This window comes from Lepidochelys kempii, chromosome 3 (assembly GCF_965140265.1).
Source record: "Lepidochelys kempii isolate rLepKem1 chromosome 3, rLepKem1.hap2, whole genome shotgun sequence".
NCBI classification, from domain to species: Eukaryota; Metazoa; Chordata; order Testudines; family Cheloniidae; genus Lepidochelys; species Lepidochelys kempii.
In genome coordinates, this window is record NC_133258.1 from 114,571,302 (window position 1) to 114,591,019 (window position 19,718).

A 19,718-nucleotide genomic window follows, 5' to 3' on the forward strand; every position below is an offset into this window, starting at 1 on the left:
ACTGAGGTTAATCAGACACACGCTGTTGAAAACAATGAAAATGAAATGAAAATGTAGTGATCATCACCCTTGAAAATTCTTCTAACACTTTTTTTTTTCCAGATTTTAGATTTAGAACATCTGTTTAGGGTGTGCCTCCATGTTCTGCTGCTCCCTCATGTCTCCTGCTACCCTCCCCCTGGATTTCCTTAGGTGCACTATTTCTATGAATCTTAGGAGTTCTGCAGGAGGGGTGTGTGAGTGTGCATGTAATGAGGGTGTTGTGTTGTGTTGTGAGTGGGCTGACCAGGGTGTGGAGCTAAAGGAGGGCTGTGAAGAAGATGGTACAAATGTGGTCAGTGGGGTGTGGGGAGTGTTCACTGGAGAAAATGGGGCAACTGAGAGAATAGTGAAGAAGGTTTTGTGGAGGCAGCAGAATGGGGGGGCATGCAACAAGGGTAGAATGGGGGTCTACGAGGCTTGTCACTGTATTCCTATATCTCCCCCTCAATCTAAAGGCTCTCAGGGCTTTTAAAAGGTGAGCCTGGGAGCTTAAATTCCTAACTCTGTTAGTGGGTAAAAATCATGTACTGAAGAGAGACACTGGATTTATGGCTTTTTACCTATCTGTAACCCACTAACCTCCTCTTTTTGTCCTATGACTGCAGAGGTTAATGGGCCACTCTACCTTGAATGGTCTCTTACACTATGTGCTAACTACTTATGCTAAACAATCTGTTCCACCTTGCATTTGGCTCTGTTGCTCAGTACCTTTCACAGACCTGAAGATGAGCTCTTTGTAAGTTCGAAAGCTTGTCTCTCTCTCATCAACAGAAGTTGGTCCAATAAAAGATATTGCCTCACCCACCTTGTCTCTTTAAAATGGTTAAGGGAGCCCAACTCCTGTGTACTTCCTAAGGCCCCCCAGGAGTCCGGGCACCCTTCATTTTGGGCTTTGGGAGATGCACAGGAAGGGCAAAGGGAAAACTCCCATGCTGTGTTGCCCTATAATCCTTTTGCTTTCTCCATCTGGCTCCCCGTTCCAGCACATCCTAAGATGTTGCTCAGTACAGCCTTGTTCCAGCAGAAAGGTCTGACTTTTGATTCAGTGGAATCCCACTTAAACAATTGCCTGGTATAACAATTATCATTATTCCAAGATAATGATTTAGGGCAGTTGTTCTCAAACTTTTGGACTGGTGACCCCTTTCACACACCAAGCCTCTCAGTGCGATTCCCCTCCCCCCCCATACATTTAAAACACTTTTTAAAAATATTTAACACTATTATAAATGCTGGAGGCGAAGCGGGATTTGGGGATGGAGGCTGACAGCTCACAACCCCTCATGTGAGGAGGTGAAATTTTTCTAGGTGTTCGGATTTTCGAGTGAATTCTCTTTAAGGGGAGGTAATGGTCACAGGTCACCCTTACCGTCAGTTGTGTTTAGCTCAGCATTTTCTTTTTAAACTGGAGGATGTTAACTGGGTTGATGAGGTCTCTCTTCAATACCACTCCTGAAAAACAGCCTCACCACTTAAGGAAATTCTGAGGGAGAGTAGAAATTACTTGAAAGAGAAATTTGTGATTGATAAGGCTTTGTTAATATATTTGTTTTTTTATTTCAGCCATTCTGTTAAATGTGTGTGTTACATTTGGAGAGACCAGAATGTGAAGAAGGAAAGAGCAGAAAGTGGAACCTGCTGATTGGTCTGTAGACCAATGTTTCTGAATTGTGAGATTAGACCATCAATAGCTGATGTCATTCCTTGAGAGCAGCTGACAATCCTGAGGCAATATCAGGAGCTTTAGCCACCCTCTACTCCTGGATGTTAACACTTCCTCTTTTCAAGACTTCTGTATTTTTGTTCGATGAAATGATTGAAAAAAAGTGATGTCTTTGATTTAAATGATTTCCATAACCTATTGGCAATGCCCAGTTTCTATTGTTCCAGATTTCCCCCTTCTAACATGCTTCCAAAACTGGAGTGTAATTCTTGGTGTATTTATATGTATATCATAAACCCAGTTCTGATTTTAATGTATATTTTCTCTATCTTACGTTAAAAATACAAAATGATATACATTTGCATCACTATATGAGACTAAGTGTATGAGACTAAGTGCATGTGACCATGGTGAAGCACTGTGTGTGAGCTACAGCTGGCCACAAATGATCTTCATGAAATTTAGGCAGGTTTTCCACGCAGTGGAAGGGTGTAAGAACTGATATTTAAGGCATTATTCTAGTTGTTGTTACTGCTTCCATAAAAGAACATTCATGATCGAAAGGTACAATTACTATTTGGAAACCTACTGATGGAAATTATTAGGCAGAAGTTAATTTTGCATCACTTCCTCTATAGGAAGTGCACTATAATTTTATTGAAAACATTTAAAGTTCACTTTATTGCAGTTTGATTTTTCTGACAGCACCTGGTGGAAGCTGGAAGTCCTTAAGAGTTACACATTTATCCATTTCAAATTGTTGAGCAACCTTGAAATGGCGATTTCAAGAAATTATTGTGCTTAAATCTCTGAGACAAAGTATTTCAGCTTTATGAAGAAAAGGATTAACTGTTCTTATTTTTGCATTCTAATGTTACCCCTTGTCTCCTGGACCACACAAGTGCCATGAAATGAGACATGTTCTTTTTAAAAAAATATTTTGATAGATACTGGATTATGTCCGCTCCATATTTATGCCCACTTCTTTCAGAACAGTGTGTTTCATTATGCTCATGTACATTTGGCAGATTGTGATTTCTGAAAATGATTTAAATAAAATCTTTGCTTATACTTAGCTCTGTTGGTTTTAATTAAGACTTGGCAAACCTGGAACAAAATATTTCCCAATTTTGTCAGGTATAAAGTTACAAGTATAGATCAGTGCATTCGTAAAACTGGGCAGGCTTGAAATATTAAATAACTGGTAACTGAACAATTATTAAATGTCTAAAGTATTCTGTAATCGACCTTCTAGGCACAGAACAAGCATGGTGGGTCGTCAGTAGTTTTAGATCTGGTTTCTAAAATAAATGTTATACGTTGCACTTTGTGAACTTCACACCATTCTGGTTGAGCAAGATGTTGACCAATAACTTCATTATCCTATCTGTATAGTAATTTATTTTAAAATGAACTGTTTCTATTAGTGTACCAAATGTTCTTGATACAGCAGGTGCCTCCCACTGTCTGGGGCTGCACAGTGTGCAAGCAAAGAAATGTGATGGATTACACTGTTGTGATTGCACCATCTGGTGGTGGTTTTCTGCAACTTGCAGCTTGTTACTCAGAAAAAGTATGTTAGTCGACTAATTCACCTCTGGCAAGCAGATATGGGTTTCTCCTGAAATGTGTATAAAACAACACATCTTGCACAGCATCTACTAACAAAATATGGCCATGTCTACACTTGCAAGCTTACAATGGCACAGCTGTACCAATACAGCTGTGCTGCTATAAGATTGCTCGTGTAGCCGCATTGGGCCTATGAGGGAGAGCTCTCCCGTTGATCTAAAACCAGCTCAACGAGTGGCAGTAGCTATGTTGGCGGGACATAGTGCTGTGTACCCGAGCATTTATGCTGGCAAAACTTCTGTTGCTCAGAGGTCTGGGTTTTTTTCACACCCCTGAGCGTCAAAAGTTTTGCCGACGTAAGTGCCAGGGTAGACATGGCCTTAGTCTTGAGCTGAAAAGTGACCAGATCCTTGTGCTGTAATTGCTAAATGAGAATTCCAAATATCAGGTGGTTGGTTTATGCCAAGTACAGTGGGACTATGCTCAAAGGATTTCATGACAACGTATTGGAGCAGGGAGCTATTGGTCATCAGGAGTTAGTAACACAGAAAGTAATTTCTGCAGAAATATCTAGTTATGTGAAATGTTTATAGCTATCTTCTGGACATTTTAGGGTACATGAGAAAATGGAGGGTTGAATGGATTTTTGTTTAAAAGATTAGTTTTACTTTTCTTCATTTTTACCATCTTTCCCCTCACCCCCTTGCTACTCTCTGTAACAGCACTCAAAAGTGCTTAGCCCAGAACTCTGTTCAAAACAAACAAAAAAACAACACACATTTAATTATCTGCTAAAATTTCTCTGAAAGTCTGTCTTTTTTTTTTTTTTTCTTTTTCCCCTTGAAGGTTTTAACTGTAGTTGAATATCACTTCAATCCCAAAATTGGGAAACTATTCTGAGTTAAGAGCAGGTCTTTAGTAACTTGTAGTACAGGCAGATGATGCTGCAGTAAAAAAATTTAACCTAGGACACCTTAACCCTAAAGAACAACCTAATGCTCAGAACCTTTGAATCCCTTCTTTCAGCTCACTCATATTTTAACAGAAGTTAGTCATACATGTGAGACTCGAGGCTTCATATAAATGTTTCTCCAAGACACTTTGATACTGAACTTAAAATGAATTAGGATCTTCACTCTTTACCTGACATAATGCACATGCGTGCACACACACTGTGTATGTTTAACAGTGAAAGGAGAGGCTGGAATAATTAACAGATGTGACTCTGGGGATGCACAGAAAAAAGCAGTGTCTTTTAGCTGTCTAAAAAAAGTCAATATTCTCCTACAAAGAACATGGCAGGAAGGGCCTTATTTTTGCCCCAATTATAAATGACGCCAATCTGCATTGTCACCAGTGCAACTTGCCAGAGTACTCCCATGAGTGCAGAATATAAAGATTTTTCTTAACTCACAGAAAAATATATAAAAGTTTAAAGTTGAGAAATGTGATATCAAACAATCCAGTCTCTTTCCTCAGTGGCAGCTTTCCCCCTTGTCTTTGGGCATGAATTACAAAAGTAATTCTGACAATAGCTGTCAGTTCCCAGAGGTTATGTTGCTTGCTTTATTTGTGCTTTTTATAACACCATGCAAATGTGAAATCGGTTAAGTTTGTACAAAATTATATACCTATGTATGTTAAGCCATATTGCAATAACTGCAACAGGTAAAACAATAACAATAGCATGACCTGTGTAATCCTGAGTCTAACATTTGTAGTTCCAAAGCTGTTAATAATATGTAAAGTTATTTCTTGTCTAAACATCATTTAAAGAAAGCTAGCTTTTATCAAAATGTAAATTGTCTGTTGGTAGAAGCTGAGAAGCAAGTGCTTAAATCTTGCTTGTTTTTTATATTAATCCTGGGTCTAGCTAAGCAATGCAACAAATGTTAACTGTATAACCAATGTTTCTTCTTGTAACAGACATCTATAAAATATGGCACCATTAAGACCTTCCTAATGATGCAAGGAACATATCTCTACATCCAGATACTACTTTGTTCCAGCGTATTGCTTTGGCCCCTGAAATACTCAGGCTGCAACCTGTAGCTTGTGCTTAAACTCCAAGCTTGCAGCTTCCTCTAATCCAATGTAATGGGTTAAAAAAAATGTTGATTTTCTATTTTCTGTTTTTAAGGTAGATTTTCACTGACTAAATAAAGTACAACCACAAGTTCATTCTAGCGTGTGTACATGTTTTGTAGTTTCAACTTACTTCTTGCAAATGGTTTCCCTGTTTATTGATAAATCTCCAGACAAGAGAATGAGTTTTGCTTCTTGACAACTGCCAGTGTTGATTGACATCTTCTCATTCAGCTTTAGATCTGAATTAAAAAAAAGTAATTACATGATTACACTGAAGCTTCAATTGTGTGATTGTATGTATTAAGTTATTTGAGAGGATTTTCAAGAACAATTTCCAGATTGAATTCGGGATCGGTGACTGTATTCAGTGATCAGGAAAGGCTATGGAATGAATTGTACACTTTCCTTGTGTAGCTACTGAATTCAGGCAAAAGTAAGGCATCAATGTGACTAAAATACCAGCATAATACTGACATTGAATTGCCACAGCAAATATGCAAAGCTCTCTGCACTGGCCCTCTGCTCAGAATTTTCAAACCCTTTCCAATAGCAAAGGAGTAACTCAACTTCTTCCTTCAGAGGATACAAATAAAATATAAATAAAATAAAAATTACATAAAAGATTTAAACCCAAACATTAAAAATTGGGGCTATCAAATTATAGAAGAAAACTTGTTGGGGGAAAAATACTTTGACTCCTGTCTCTCCTTCAGCCTATCCTAGCAGCACTGATTTCAAAAGGAAATTATAATTACATCTGTAGGGAAGGCAGAATTGGGCCCTACATTGCAAGGGCCTCCCTTTTTATAGCACAGCAAGGTTTGCGTCCTCCCAGTAAGTCTTACGTTGACATTAGTTTGTAGCCTCTCCCTCTCAATTCAGTTTTGAAACCCAGAGTAAAACAACATTGCTATTGTGGAGTTTTACAGATTGGTTTGTGTGTTTTTCTTTTAAACTGAGATCATTTAATTTTAAAAAAATCAGTGTTGGCCAGGATGTGGTGGTTACTTGGTTAATAAACTCTGCCTTTGGCCCTGCTATTTCTGCTGGTTGTACATGTCCTTTTGTGGCCCTCATTACCACAGTGTCTGAGCCCCTGGCCAGGAAACAGTTATTACCTTATCAATAGCAAGCATCCTAATTATTAAACGGAAGTGCTCAATAAATGGGATGCTATTAGACTGGCTCCTTGCATCAATTTTTCTCAAAGGCCAATGTTGCCAGTTTCTAGCATAATAGGCCGTGAACAGACACCATGTTACCTTAATAAGATGTTGCTCTTTGATGATGGTGAGTGGAGCTACATCACTTCACACCAGCTGAGAATTTGAGCTAATGCTGTCTTTACCTTAGCTGATATATATACTATAAAACATCAATTCCTACTGCCCATATGAACTAATGTATAAAATAGACTATATAGATTAAAGATGTACTAAGCAAAAAGGCAAAGCTGGATTTAAATATAACCTGAACATAAGGAAAATCCTGCTCCTGTGGCTCTGAAGACTCCTTTGGGAACAGAACCACCACGGTGACACCTCATAGGGTGGGAGCAGGACTTTGGAGTGACAGAAATGGGATGGAATTCAATAGTACAAAGCACACGGTCATGCACTTAGAGTCCAATAATAGTTTCTTTGAGCTCCGGGGGTGTGTCAGTTGGAAGCAGTGGAGGAGGAGAGAAAGACCTTGGTCTGTTGGTCAATCACAGGATGCCAAGCCACCAGTGTGATGCAGCTGCAAAAAGGCAAATGTGCTTCTCGGCTTTATCAGGTGAGGCATTTCCTGCAGAGCTAGAGAAGTATAATGCCATTGTACAAGGCACTGGTGGTGCCAAATTCTGATTTGGAATACTATATACAATTCTGGTCACTTGTGTTAAGAAAAGATGAATTGCAGTAGGAATAGGTACAGAGAAGAGCTGCTGGGATGATCAAGGGAATGGAGGGCCTGTCTTAAGAAAATGGAATAGCTTGTCTTGTTTGGGTAGCAAAAAAGGCTGAGGAGATATGATTTCTCGCTATAAATACATCAGAATAGTAAATGGGTGGGGGGAGGGGGAGAGGTATTAACCTAAAGGCCAATGTTGACACACGAACAAATGGATATAAACTGGCCATGCCTGAAAAGAAGGTCTCTAACCATCAGAGTGAGGGTCTACAGTAGCCTCTACATAGGCGTTGTGGGGATGAACAACCTCGTTTTAAGAAAGAACAGGACAAATTTATAAGTGAAAGTGTATGATCGGTTGCTTTTAATGGAGGGGGTGCAGGGCTCACCAGTACTGGGGCTCACTTCCAGTTTATGCTTTATATTCCTAAAAGCTCATGCTTCAGAGCTTCAACCAGGCTTGTAGGGGTCAGGAAGGAATTCCCCCCCCCACCCAACCATGTATTCTGGAATTATTTTTTGTCTCCGTCTTCTGAAGCATCAGAGATGGCTATGGCTGTAGATGGGATACTGGAGTAGACCAGGGATTTGAGGTGGCACCAAACATTCTCTCTGAGGTGTGTAGCTCTCTGGTTCTTGCTCACATGCTCAGGGTCTAATTGATTCTTTAATGTGGGCATGGGAAGGAATTTCCCTCCAGGTCAGATTGACAGGCCCAAGTCTATGATAGTAAGTGGTGAGCAACTTAACTATAGGCCTCGCTACCTTTATGACCTATAACATTTATAGCAGCTTTCAGCTGAAGATCGCAAAGCCCCAGCTGATACTGGCAAGGAGGCTTCTGCTGTTGGTATTGTTGGAGTGTGCTGGACCTGATTCGCCATCCCACACTTGCACCTGCACCTTGCAGAGTTAGTCCCATCTGTGCAAAGTGAATACAAAACATGAGCAGATCTGTATGATAGTATTTCTTACCCCTATTCCCCAAGTCAAGGCAGTGGAGTATAGCCCACTCCCCACCTCCTCCCAAAGTCTGAAAGGTTGCTTTTAGCTGAGTTGGGCTTTAGACTTCACTACTTTTCAGTCCAGGAGAGCAAGAATCTAGTGATCTGCAGGACAAGATAAACGTACGTTTAGCATTTCATTAATTTTTTGTTTGTATTTTAATCCCTGGAATTAAAGTTATTACTGTCCATGGTTACAGGCACGGTAGAAATTAGCAAAATAACAGCTCTGAACCAGTTTATTAGAGTCGGTGCCATTATGCAGAAAGACACAGAGTACAGAGTATAATATTTATTTGTTGTTTGAATCCCTCTCTCCACCAGCATAGTATTTAGTCTTTAAGTGGATCAGCTTCTGTACCAAATGACTGAAGGATAGCTAATGTGACATCAATTTTTAAAAAGGGCTCCAGAGGTGATCCCAGCAACAACAGGCCAGGAAGCCAGACTTCAGTGCCAGGCAAACTGGTTGAAACTATAGTAAAGAACAAAATTGTCAGACACATCAATTAACATAATTTGCTGGGGAAGAGTTAACATGGTTTTTGTAAAGGGAAATCATGCCTCACCAATCCATTAGAATTATTTCGTGGCGGGGGGGATATAGTATACTTAGATTTTCAGAAAGCCTTGGACAAGGTCCCTCACCAAAGGCTCTTAAGCAAAGTAAGCTGTCATGGAATAAGAGGGAAGGTCCTTTCATGGATTGGTAATTGGTTAAAAGATAAGAAACAAAGAGTAGGAATAAATTTTCAGTTCTCAGAATGGAGAGAGGTAAATAGTGGTGTCCCCCAAAGGTCTGTACTGGGCCCAGTCCTATTCAACGTATTCATAAATGATCTGGAAAAAGGGGTAAACAGTGAAGTGGCAAAACTTGCAGATGATACAAAACTACTCAAGATAGTTAAGTCCCAGGCTGCGAAGAGCTACGAAAGGATCTCTCAAAACTGGGTGACTGGGCAACAAAATGGCAGATGAAATTCAATGTTGATAAATGCAAAGTAATGCACATTGGAAAACATAATCCTAACTATACGTATAAAATGATGGGTCTAAATTAGCTGTTACCACTCAAGAAAGAGATCTTGGAGTCATTGTGGATAGTTCTCTGAAAACATCCACTCAATGTGCAGCGGGAGTTAAAAAAGCGAACAAAATGTTGGGAAGCATTAAGAAAGGGATATATAATAAGACAGAAAATATATTGCCTCTAAATAAATCCATGGTACTCCCACACCTTGAATACTGCGTTCAGATGTGGTCACCCCATCTCAAAAAAGACATTGGAATTAGAAAAGGTTCAGAAAAGGGCAACAAAAATGATTAGGGGTATGGAATGGCTTCCATATGAGGCGACATTAATAAGACTAAGGCTTTTCATCTTGGAAAAGAGACTACTCAGAGGACTATAAAATCATGACGGGTGTGGAGAAAGTAAATAAGGAAGTGTTATTTATTCCTTCTCATAACACATGAACTAGGGGTCACCAAATGAAATTAATAGACAGCAGGTTTAAAACAAACAGAAGGAAGTATTTCTTCTCACAATGCACAGTCACCTGTGGAACTCTGCCAGCCGATGTTGTGAAGGCCAAGACTATAAGAGGGTTCAAAAAAGAACTGGATAAGTTCATGGAGGATAGGTTCATCTATGGCTATTAGCCAGGATGGGCAGGGATGGTGGCCCTAGCCTGTTTGGCAGAAGCTGGGAATTGGGTGACGGGATAGATCACTTGACGATTAGCTGTTCTTCAAGTGATTGCTCATGTGTATTCCACACTAGGTGTGCGTACTCGCCATATGCACCGGTGCCAGAAGTTTTTCCCCTAGCAGTACCTGTAGGGGGGGGGAGCACCCCCCGCAACCCCTGGAGTGGAGCCTGTCTGGCGCGGTATAAGAGGAGCTGTGCGCTCCCCCCACCTTCAGTTCCTTCTTGCCGCCAGTGAAGGTGCGTCAGAACTGCTCTGCTTCAGCTTTGCTGTAGCTTATCCCCAGAACTGTTCATTTGTTCAGCGTTAGTACCTGTAGTTAGTTAGCTGTTTAGTTACTCAGTGAGCCCAGGCCAGGGCATGCCCCGCGACACAGGGTTTAAGTCGTGCGGCTCTTGTAGGTGCTCTATGCCAAGAAGAGACCCATATCAGCAAAAGGTGCACGACTTGCAAGTCATTTAAGCCTTGGACCAAAAGAGAAAGGGACATTAGGCTCCGGGCCATCCTGATGGAGTTGGCGCTGACCCTGACTCCACCACGCTGCTCCGAACCAGTACCCAGCACCGCGGCATCGGTACGCAGCGACCCTCCAGTGCCATCGACCAGTCATAACTGGTCCCCATCCACAGGGCACACCAAGAGGGCCAGAAAGACTCCCTCTTCGCAGCGGCACCAAGGGAAGTCTGGGACAGAGGCTAGGTCCATGTTGGGCAGTCCTCAATCCCCACCAAGCCCCAGGCCTCCGACTCACGTTGAGCGGAGTAGCCCAGCCCCTTTGGAACAGGCCTCTCTGGATGTCCAGATGCTGTCCACGCCTGAAGCCCTCTAGGTGGCCTGGGACGTTATGTCCACGCCAGTGCCCAGAGCGCTGCTGATGTCAGCCCCAACTCCAGAGGCAAGCCACCGCTGGAATCTCCGCAGTCGCCTCTGGCCTGGTACCGGTCTCAAGGGAACATTCCCGATGCCAGTCTCAAGGGAACATTCTCAAGGGAACAATGTCAAGGGAACATTCCCGATGCCAGTCACCTCCCAGAGACTGTTTAGGGCAGAGTCCATGTGGATCACCTCAACGCCGACCAGACTGTCTGGCTGGGTTCCGTCTGACTGGGACTCTCGGCACTGCTCGTCCTCAAGGAGCGAATATTGACGGGACCACGGCAGGTATCGCCAACAGTCCTCATCTCGCATGGGGTACCGCAGTCAGTCATGGTACGGTCGTCGACACCATTCCTGCTTGGACTCCCACTCCAAGTCGCCGCCAAGACATCGCAGCCCCGGGCATCAATCGCTGGTGTCTCGCCATCACGGGTCCGCCCGCCGAGGCCGTTCACGGACCTGCTGTTACCATCAGTGCTGGTCCTCCACGTCAAGATTGCAGTCCTGTGGCCAACGTAGATCCCAGCACTGCTGCTTCTCCCGGTCCAGAGACAGCAGCAAATCTTATGCCAGCCCAGCCTTCATTCATAGCCATCCTTCGATGAGTCAGGCCACCCAACCCAAACAACCACTGCCACAGCAGCTGCAGTTGCACCGAATGTCATGGTTGGCCCAATGGTACCAGTGGGCACCGTGGCCTCTGGCGCAGCCCCCGGTGGGAGCTTGCTCAGTGGCTGGAGCTTCGGAGGCACCATCGGCCTCCCTCTCCAGACCCCTAAGAAAGTAGTCTCTGGGACATTCGTCCTCAGCACTGATACCCAGAGTACTACACCGGCCTCCTCACCCTGCCCGGAGGATGCGATTGCTTCTCCGCCCCCCCCCTACTTCTCCCTGCCCTGCAAGAGGCCTTCAGGGCCCATCAAGAACTCTTAAAAAGGGTGGCAGCAAGCTTCCACCTCCAGGAAGAGGAGATGGAGGAGCCTTCAGACCCTCAGACTCCCTGTTTAACGCGCTGTCCCCATCGGCACTGGTAGGGTGGCCTTGCCCCTCCATGAAGGGGTGGCTAAGATTTCAAATGCCCTGTGGCAAACACCGGCCTCGTTGGCCCCCATCTCTAAGAAGGTGGAACGCAAGTACTTTGTACCTACTAAGAGGCATGAGCACTTGTATACCCACCCAGTGCCCAACTCCCTGGTGGTTGAGTTAGTCAACCACAGGGAACGGCAGCCCCGACCCCAAAGAATAAAGACTCTCAGAGACTGGACTCTTTCGGAAGGAAAATTTATTCGTCTTCGAGCTTCCAGTTATGAGTGGCAAACCATCAGGCTCTCCTGGGCTGGTACGAATTTAATCTGTGGGGCTCCCTGCCCAAGTTTGAGGACTCCCTCCAGGAGCATGGTAGGAAGGAGTTCAAGGCACTAGTGGAGGAAGGGGCAGCGGCCGCTAGAGCGTCCCTGCAGGCAGCCTTCGATGCTGCGGACAAGGCCGCATGATCCATAGCCTCTGCAGTGTCCATGAGACGGGTGTCATGGCTCCTGCTCTCTGGGCTGTCCAGCGAGGCGCAGTCTTCCATGCAGGATCTCCCGTTTGACGGGAAAGCTCTGTTTGCGGCAGAAATAGATACAAGGCTGCATGGCATGAAAGACTCCCATACGACGCTCCAGACTCTGGGCCTCCAAGTCCCAGCTCCGACAAAACCTAAGTTGAAGACTCCTGCCCAGGCTGTCCTTTCGAAGTACGAGGCCATCCATAAGAAGCAGCGGGACTATAAGAGACGCCCTTGGAGGCAATCTCGGCCTGCCCCTCAGCCTGGGTCCTCCAAGGGCAAGCAGGCAGGGAAAAGGCGCTTTTGACGGGATGCTCGGGGGCACCCCACCAGTCTTCATCAGGGATCCACCCCCAATAAAGCTCCCCTTCTCCAACCAGTTGTGTGCTTTCCTCCTGGAATGGTCACAGCTAACTTCAGGCTGATGGGTCTTCAACACCATCTCCTGGGGTTACACCCTCCAGTTTACTTCCTCCCTGCCCAAACTCCCAGCACCCCTGTCCCTCTTGGGGGACCCCTTGCACAAAGCTCTGCTCGAGCAGGAAGTGGGGCGGCTCCTAGGACGAGGAGCGATAGAGGCGGTGCCCGAGGAGTTCATGGGCAAGGGGTATTACTCCCGTTATTTCCTTATCCAGAAGGCCAAAGGGGGGCTCAGGCCCATCCTGGACCTGCGAGGCCTGAACCACTACATGGTGAAACTCAAGTTCCGCATGGTTTCCCTGGCCTCCATCATCCCCTCCCTGGATCCCGGGGACTGGTGGAAGTATGCTGCCCTTGATCTACAGGACGCGTACTTCCACATCCACATATTTGAGGGGCACAGGCACTTCCGCCATTTCATGGTGGGTCAAAATCACTACCAATTCACGGTCCTCCCATTTGGCCTGTCCACTGCCCCCGGGGTGTTTACAAAATGCATGTCAGTGGTAGCAGCCTACCACAGACGGCAGGGGGGTCCAGATATTTCCCTATCTGGATGATTGGCTTGTCCAGGGCACCTCCTGGTCGCAGGTGAGGGATCATGTGGTGCTCCTCCTGTCCACGTGCACCGCCTTGGGCCTGTTGGTAAACAACACCAAGTTCATGTTAGTCCCAGCCCAATGCATAGAGTTTATCGGGGCGCTCCTGGATGCAATGTTGGCCAGGGCCTCTCTCCTGCCAGACAGATTCGAGACCCTGAAAGCCAGGGTTTGCCTGCAGCTCTTGGGTCACATGTTGGCGTGCACATACGTGGTCTGTCACGCCAAACTCAGGATGAGGCCCCTCCAGCTCTGGTTGGCCTCAAAGTTCTCCCAGACCACGGACAGGATGGACAAGGTCCTCACCATGCCAGACTCTGTGATCACCTCCCTATAGTGGTGGTCCACCCCAAACAGTATACCCCAATGGGTCCCGTTCAGGGACAGGGCCCCATCATTGGAGCTGGTGTCCGATGCAGCGGACCTGGGTTGGGGGCCCATGTGGAGAACTTTCAGACCCAAGGCCTGTGGTCAGCTCAAGACCTGACCCTACATATAAACATCAAGGAGCTCAGGGCGGTGCGGCTGGCGTGTATGGCCTTCCGCTCGCACCTGGAGGGCACGGTAGTCAGGATCCTCATGGACAACATGGCCTCGATGTTCTATATCAACAGGCAAGGCGGGGCCCAATCCTCTGCCCTCTGCCACAAAGCCCTCAGGCTGTGGGACTTCTGTATAGCCCATGATATCCACCTGAAGGCTTTCCAGCTACCGGGCGCCCGGAACAAGAGGGCAGATTGCTTGAGCAGGGACTTTTCCTCACAACACAAGTGGTCCCTCCACCTGGAAGTGGCCCACTGGCTCTGGGGAACTCCCCAGGTGGACCTATTTGCAACGCAGCAGAACTGGCAATGCCCCCAGCTCTGCTCCAGGCGGAGCCTGGGGAGGGGGTGCTATCTCCGATGCCTTTATCCTGTCCTGGTCAGGCCGGCTTCTCTACACCTTTCCCCCATTCCCTCTAGTCAGCAGGGTCCTGGAAAAGATACAGACAGACAAGGTCCACATCCTCCTGATTGCCCTAGCATGGCCCAGGCAGCATTGGCACAAGACCCTCACAGGCCTGGCAGTAGCTCCGCTGTGGCCATTGCCGCTCCGCCCAGACCTGCTCTCTCAGGACCAGGGCTGCCTCCTCCACCCCAACCTAGTGGCTCTTTGCCTCATGGCGTGGCTGCTCAGTGGTTAGGTGGAGAGGAAAGGACGTGCTCAGAACAGTTTCAGCGTGTCCTCCTCGAAAGTAAATGGCCCTCCACTCGCTGCGCTTATTTTGCGAAGTGGTCCTGGTTTTCTAGGTGGGCGGTGGTCCAGGGTGTCTTCCCTGTGGCTGGCCTGATCCAGCTTATCCTTGATTACCTCCTCCACCTGAGGGCCCAGGACCTGGTGCCCTCGTCAGTCAAGGTGCACCTGGCAGCCATATCGGCCTTCCATCCGCCAGTGCAAGGGCACAGGTTTAATAGGATCAGTAGAAGAAATAGCCAGAATCTCACATCTTCTTTATGAGAACCAGTTGCTTGTCATGCAGACAGAAGTGAACTGGTTAATTATAATTCAGCCCTTAATTTCAAAAAGGGTAAAAGAATTGGATGAGGAATTGGAGTGACAATCTGACAACCCAATGGAGGTAGATTGGAACTCCATAAAGCTTTACGTAGGCAAACCTTGCTGTCTTTTACTCTGCCCTCAGTAAAAGATCAGAAGAAACCCACTACAGCTAGAAAAAGAATTTAAGTGATTGAGAATAAGTAGAGCCTTAACTCAGAGCCAGAAAGAAGGAACCACGTATACTACTAGTGGTGGCTAGGGTAAAGCACAGAAGTTATTTAACCATATAAAAAATTCCAAGGGAAAGTGAACAAAGATGAAGTAAATAGAGACCAACTTCTGGATCTGCAGATGTTATTGCTTGAATGTGTTTATAGTTGAATTTAGGAATCCTGTACCAACCAGAAAGTTGACAGCTGGAAGAAATTCAACAAGCAGAGACTTTCAACGCCCAAAAGGAACTAATACGAGGTGCAAACCAAAGTGTGTGAGTAAAATTTTCCTTTGCACTTACCTGGGCAGGATTTACATAGTTTCCTATGCTCTTTTATTCTTTCATTTTGACAAATAAGTTACAGAATGTGGTTTTTGTCTTTTACATACAAGGCCTTACTGTGCAGGCTTTAGTCATCTGAGTAATACTAGCTCATGCCAGTAGCCCCACTGACTCCAGGGAGACTACTCCCCTCATGAAGACTTGCATGATCAGGCCTATAGTTAGTTCATGCTTCACAGTGATTGGTGGAATAATGGTAGTTGGGGGGGGGAGGAAATAATTCACCAAGTGTCTATGGAATCTTTTTTCATTGTCAGGATTTCATGTTCGGCTACAATAGGGTCCTCAAAATATTTCCAAAATATGCAGCAGCATAAACAATTTTTTTCACAAAGCAGGTCCACAAGGTGGGAACCCTGCTGGAGTTTTCTGCTTCCTTAGGCAGTAATTTTGCTCACATTTCCAGGGGATTGCACTGATTCAGAAAGATTTTCTCTTCTTGGCATTCTTCCATTTTTATAGCTTAGCCCCCCTTTTCTTTTGCTGGTTTGGTAGTAGAATTCGATTTCACCATCCCAGATTGGATCATTTGGTGCACCTGTGATTGACTGACTGAGACAACGGCTATACAGGGCAAATATTGGTACAAAAAAAACCCCTCCAAACCTTTATCGTCTGGGGAAAGCTAACTTCCTTGTGTAGCCTAAAGGGATCTTAAGGACAGCATAGGTCATAGGATTGTCAATAGGAGGAGAGAATAGAGGTCAAATCCACTTGTGAGTAAGCAAAACTAGGGGAGGCTAAGCTCATGTACCCTATGCATGAAAGGGCCAGAAGGAAAGGGTCCTAACATAGGACAGGGTATGGATTTGGAGGTTCAAGTACAGTCCTTTGTCTTCCATCCATTGGCAAATAATTCAATCATTTAAAATCCCCATAGTAGATCAGATTCAGAAGTGATGTATAGGGGGATATCAAATATACATCAATAAGCCTGTGTGAATCTAACGGATCTTAAGTGTAAATTACACACGGATGGAGCCAGATGGTGTAAATTGCCTGCGGGTTGGCTACACCAGGAAGTTATTCTGCAATAAGGTAGGATGTGATTTTAAAGCACTATAGATATTTTGGAATAATTCTTTGTATGGACATTTTTATTCCAGAATGTTCACACTATGAGCTATTTTGGAATAGCTATGCCAGACAATTCCCCCATGTAGACAAGACCTTAGATTTGTGTCAGATTTATCCCCTATGTCTAACCATAGAGGTGGAATGGTATGGCTTTAAAACAAACTGTTTCCACAGACCTTCCCGGTTCCATGCTGAAGGAAACCCCCACCAAGTAGCACACAGCCTCATCATCAGCTACCAGGGCAGCGTTTAATGTATTTTAGGGCGTGAATTGATTCTTGCTTCAATTAATTGCTTCTGCTTTTATTGAGAAAAAGTGTGGATTAAAAAAGAAAAAAATTCCTGAACAAGATAACTCTTCAAGGATAATAAAATTTTAATCACAGGATACCCAAGATCTCCTAGTGCTAAGAAGATGGACTGGGATCCTGTCACACCATGGATTCCCTGTCCAGTAAGTAGAGGGTCACTTACTATGTACTGTTTCAGAGTAACAGCCGTGTTAGTCTGTATTCGCAAAAAGAAAAGGAGGACTTGTGGCACCTTAGAGACTAACCAATTTATTTGAGCATGAGCTTTCGTGAGCTACAGCTCACTTCATCCGATGAAGTACTTCATCCGATGAAGTGAGCTGTAGCTCATGAAAGCTCATGCTCCAATAAATTGGTTAGTCTCTAAGGTGCCACAAGTACTCCTTTTCTTTTTACTGTGTACTTAGACCCATGCTAGCCCATCTTGTGCTTCTCTTCTCTCTCCCCATGGAGCACAGTTTGTGAACACTTTGTGATTATTAGGTCCTATTTATGCTGTAAAATCAACAGTGTCAAAGGTCTCTGTTACAACATGGGAGTTCCCCAGCGCTTAAGGTAGTTGGGACTGCAACATGGTACTGCCATGTCTCCAAACGTTACAGCCTTGGACATAGCATAGAGTTACAGAGCACTGTTAAGATATGTTTTGGTCCTGTCTAAATTGGAAATTTGAATGGTATATTAGCTGCATCTGGGGAACTTCTATGTTGCAAAAGCCCCTCTGATTCTTATGATTTTTCAGCAGAGGTGAGATGTTAGATGTGAACACAAACTATCTAAAAAATGTTCAAGGCTGTGATCATGTTTGAAAATGGCTTTAAATGCAGAGCTCTAGTGTGACATGGGATAGATGATCTAATAGGTCTCTTCCATCATTAATTTCTGTGACTGGGTCTTGGAGGAGATCCAGGCTGCCTTTCTCAAGAATGCAAAACAAACTAAATTGAGTAAATCTTGGCAACAGGTCTACAGGGGCTGGGGCGTACATAGACTTTGCCTTTGTCTTCTACCAAAGTCCACTAACAGGACACAGACTCTGAATGAGAAAGAGAGGATGGAAATGTAATGAATTGATTCACTGAGAATAAATTTTACCACAGCATATGTTTTTACTGTTAACCAAATATCCAGCAAACTGATACAATGCTAGATCACAATGCTGTAATCTTGTCTCCTGTAAACCTCCTAAACTTTTCACAGCCTCTGCAATATTAAATTAACTCAATTGTTCTCTGAATCCTTCTGTCCTGATCATGATCAGTTCATTCCCGCTTGCTCGTCCGCTCATGCCTATGGTTGATAAAGGAACAGATAAGGAAGCAAATGGATTGTTTGTGGTGAATGGAAAATAATAATGTACGCAAAATAGAAGCTACCAGTTCAAATACAGAAGAATGTCTAAGGAAAACATCCTGTCTCAAAAGAAAGAAACCAAAGAGACTGACTAGTACAATGTGTCTAGTGGTTACATTCAGCCCTTCAAATCTTTTTCATACTCCTTCCCCTGGCTCCCCCTATGCTTCCCTAGATGCTCCTACAAGGATCCTTCATCTCTCTTTTTCTAAAGAATGAAAATACCAGTATCTGCTGTTTTATTCTGATGCTCCTGCCTTTCAAGCTTGGCCAGCACCACACAAGGTGCTATGCCACTTCGGATTGCCCCTTATAGCTAAATGCGTCTAGGGACTGGCCCTGGTATCACTGAATGGTGTGCATCAAGCTTATAAGGCGGAAGGAATACGAGTGGAGAAATTAAGTAGATGAGATTGGGATGTTCATATTTAATTCCGAGTAAAGCATAGGGGAAAGGTACTCAGGGTGGTGGTCTAGAGTCTAGAGAAGAGCAATCTGGGTAGTGACATGAAAGGGGAAAGAGGGATTAACATAATGCCCTTGTGCCTGTTTGGAATTCTTGCTAGCTGCAGCAGGGCCACATTTTGGAACTGTAATGCTTTACTTTGTCTTGCAACAGAGCTGCACTTCAAAGAATTAAGTGACGTGAGTTGGGTGGCTTCCGTCTAGTTCCATAGAAAGCTGTTCACACAACCAGCCTCCCTTGCTGGAGATCTCAGCAAACACCAAAATTTAGCATGGATAGTGAATGACTCAGCTAGAGGTGCTCACTGCTGACCAGGCTAAACACGTTAGTGGGGAAGGATGCCAAAGATTCACTGCCCTTTGCCGGTGCTTTTCCTGTGTATGACTGGGATTTCGTTATCCAGGGTTGACAGTCAGGCACTTCTTACAAGCTTAGCTAGATTAAAAAAACCCCACATAAACATGGACAGACACCCATTGCCTTCGTAGGACAACAGCCCTACTAATATTTGGGCTCATTTTTTATACAAACTGACTGCTTTTATCAATAGCAGTCTTTAATAGATATAGTCCATCACTAAAATTGTGAAATTGTAAGTAATTTTGTTGTCTGGAGTACATTCCTGAGACCCAACTCTTCATACCCAACATCTCCCAATATCTTCTGGCTATGGACAAAAGTATATTGTGATCTGGGAATATCTTTTGATGTTCACAGACCAATAATTAAATTACATAATTCCAGTATCTTTACCAAGGTTAACTCCTTTTTAGCTACAACCTCATGTATTATATTAGAACAGGTGCCTAATGCTTGAACTATTAGTACATAAAGTGTTAGTAAAACTAGCTTTTTCCGATGAAGTCTCTTCCCTTGCACAATTAGAAAGGTTATTGGGAGGCTAGAAGACTATGGCCAAAAAGAGACTTAACAGAAAGGTGATAAAAATAAGCTCTTTACTTGTACTGTACACAATGGTCTTCACTTTCACAAGTGCTAATCAT

General features: G+C 44.4%; 1 protein-coding gene across 1 annotated transcript in view; it reads left to right on the top strand.

Annotated features, from left to right (window-relative positions):
• The window catches only part of AKAP12 (A-kinase anchoring protein 12), a 132,884-nt gene extending 127,426 nt beyond the window's left edge, over positions 1-5,458 (top strand). Inside the window, exon 4 of the mRNA XM_073337656.1 lies at positions 1,606-5,458. The gene's annotated coding sequence lies outside the window, so the exon portion shown is untranslated. The remainder of the gene's footprint in view (positions 1-1,605) is intronic.
• The last annotated feature ends 14,260 nt before the right edge of the window (positions 5,459-19,718 follow it).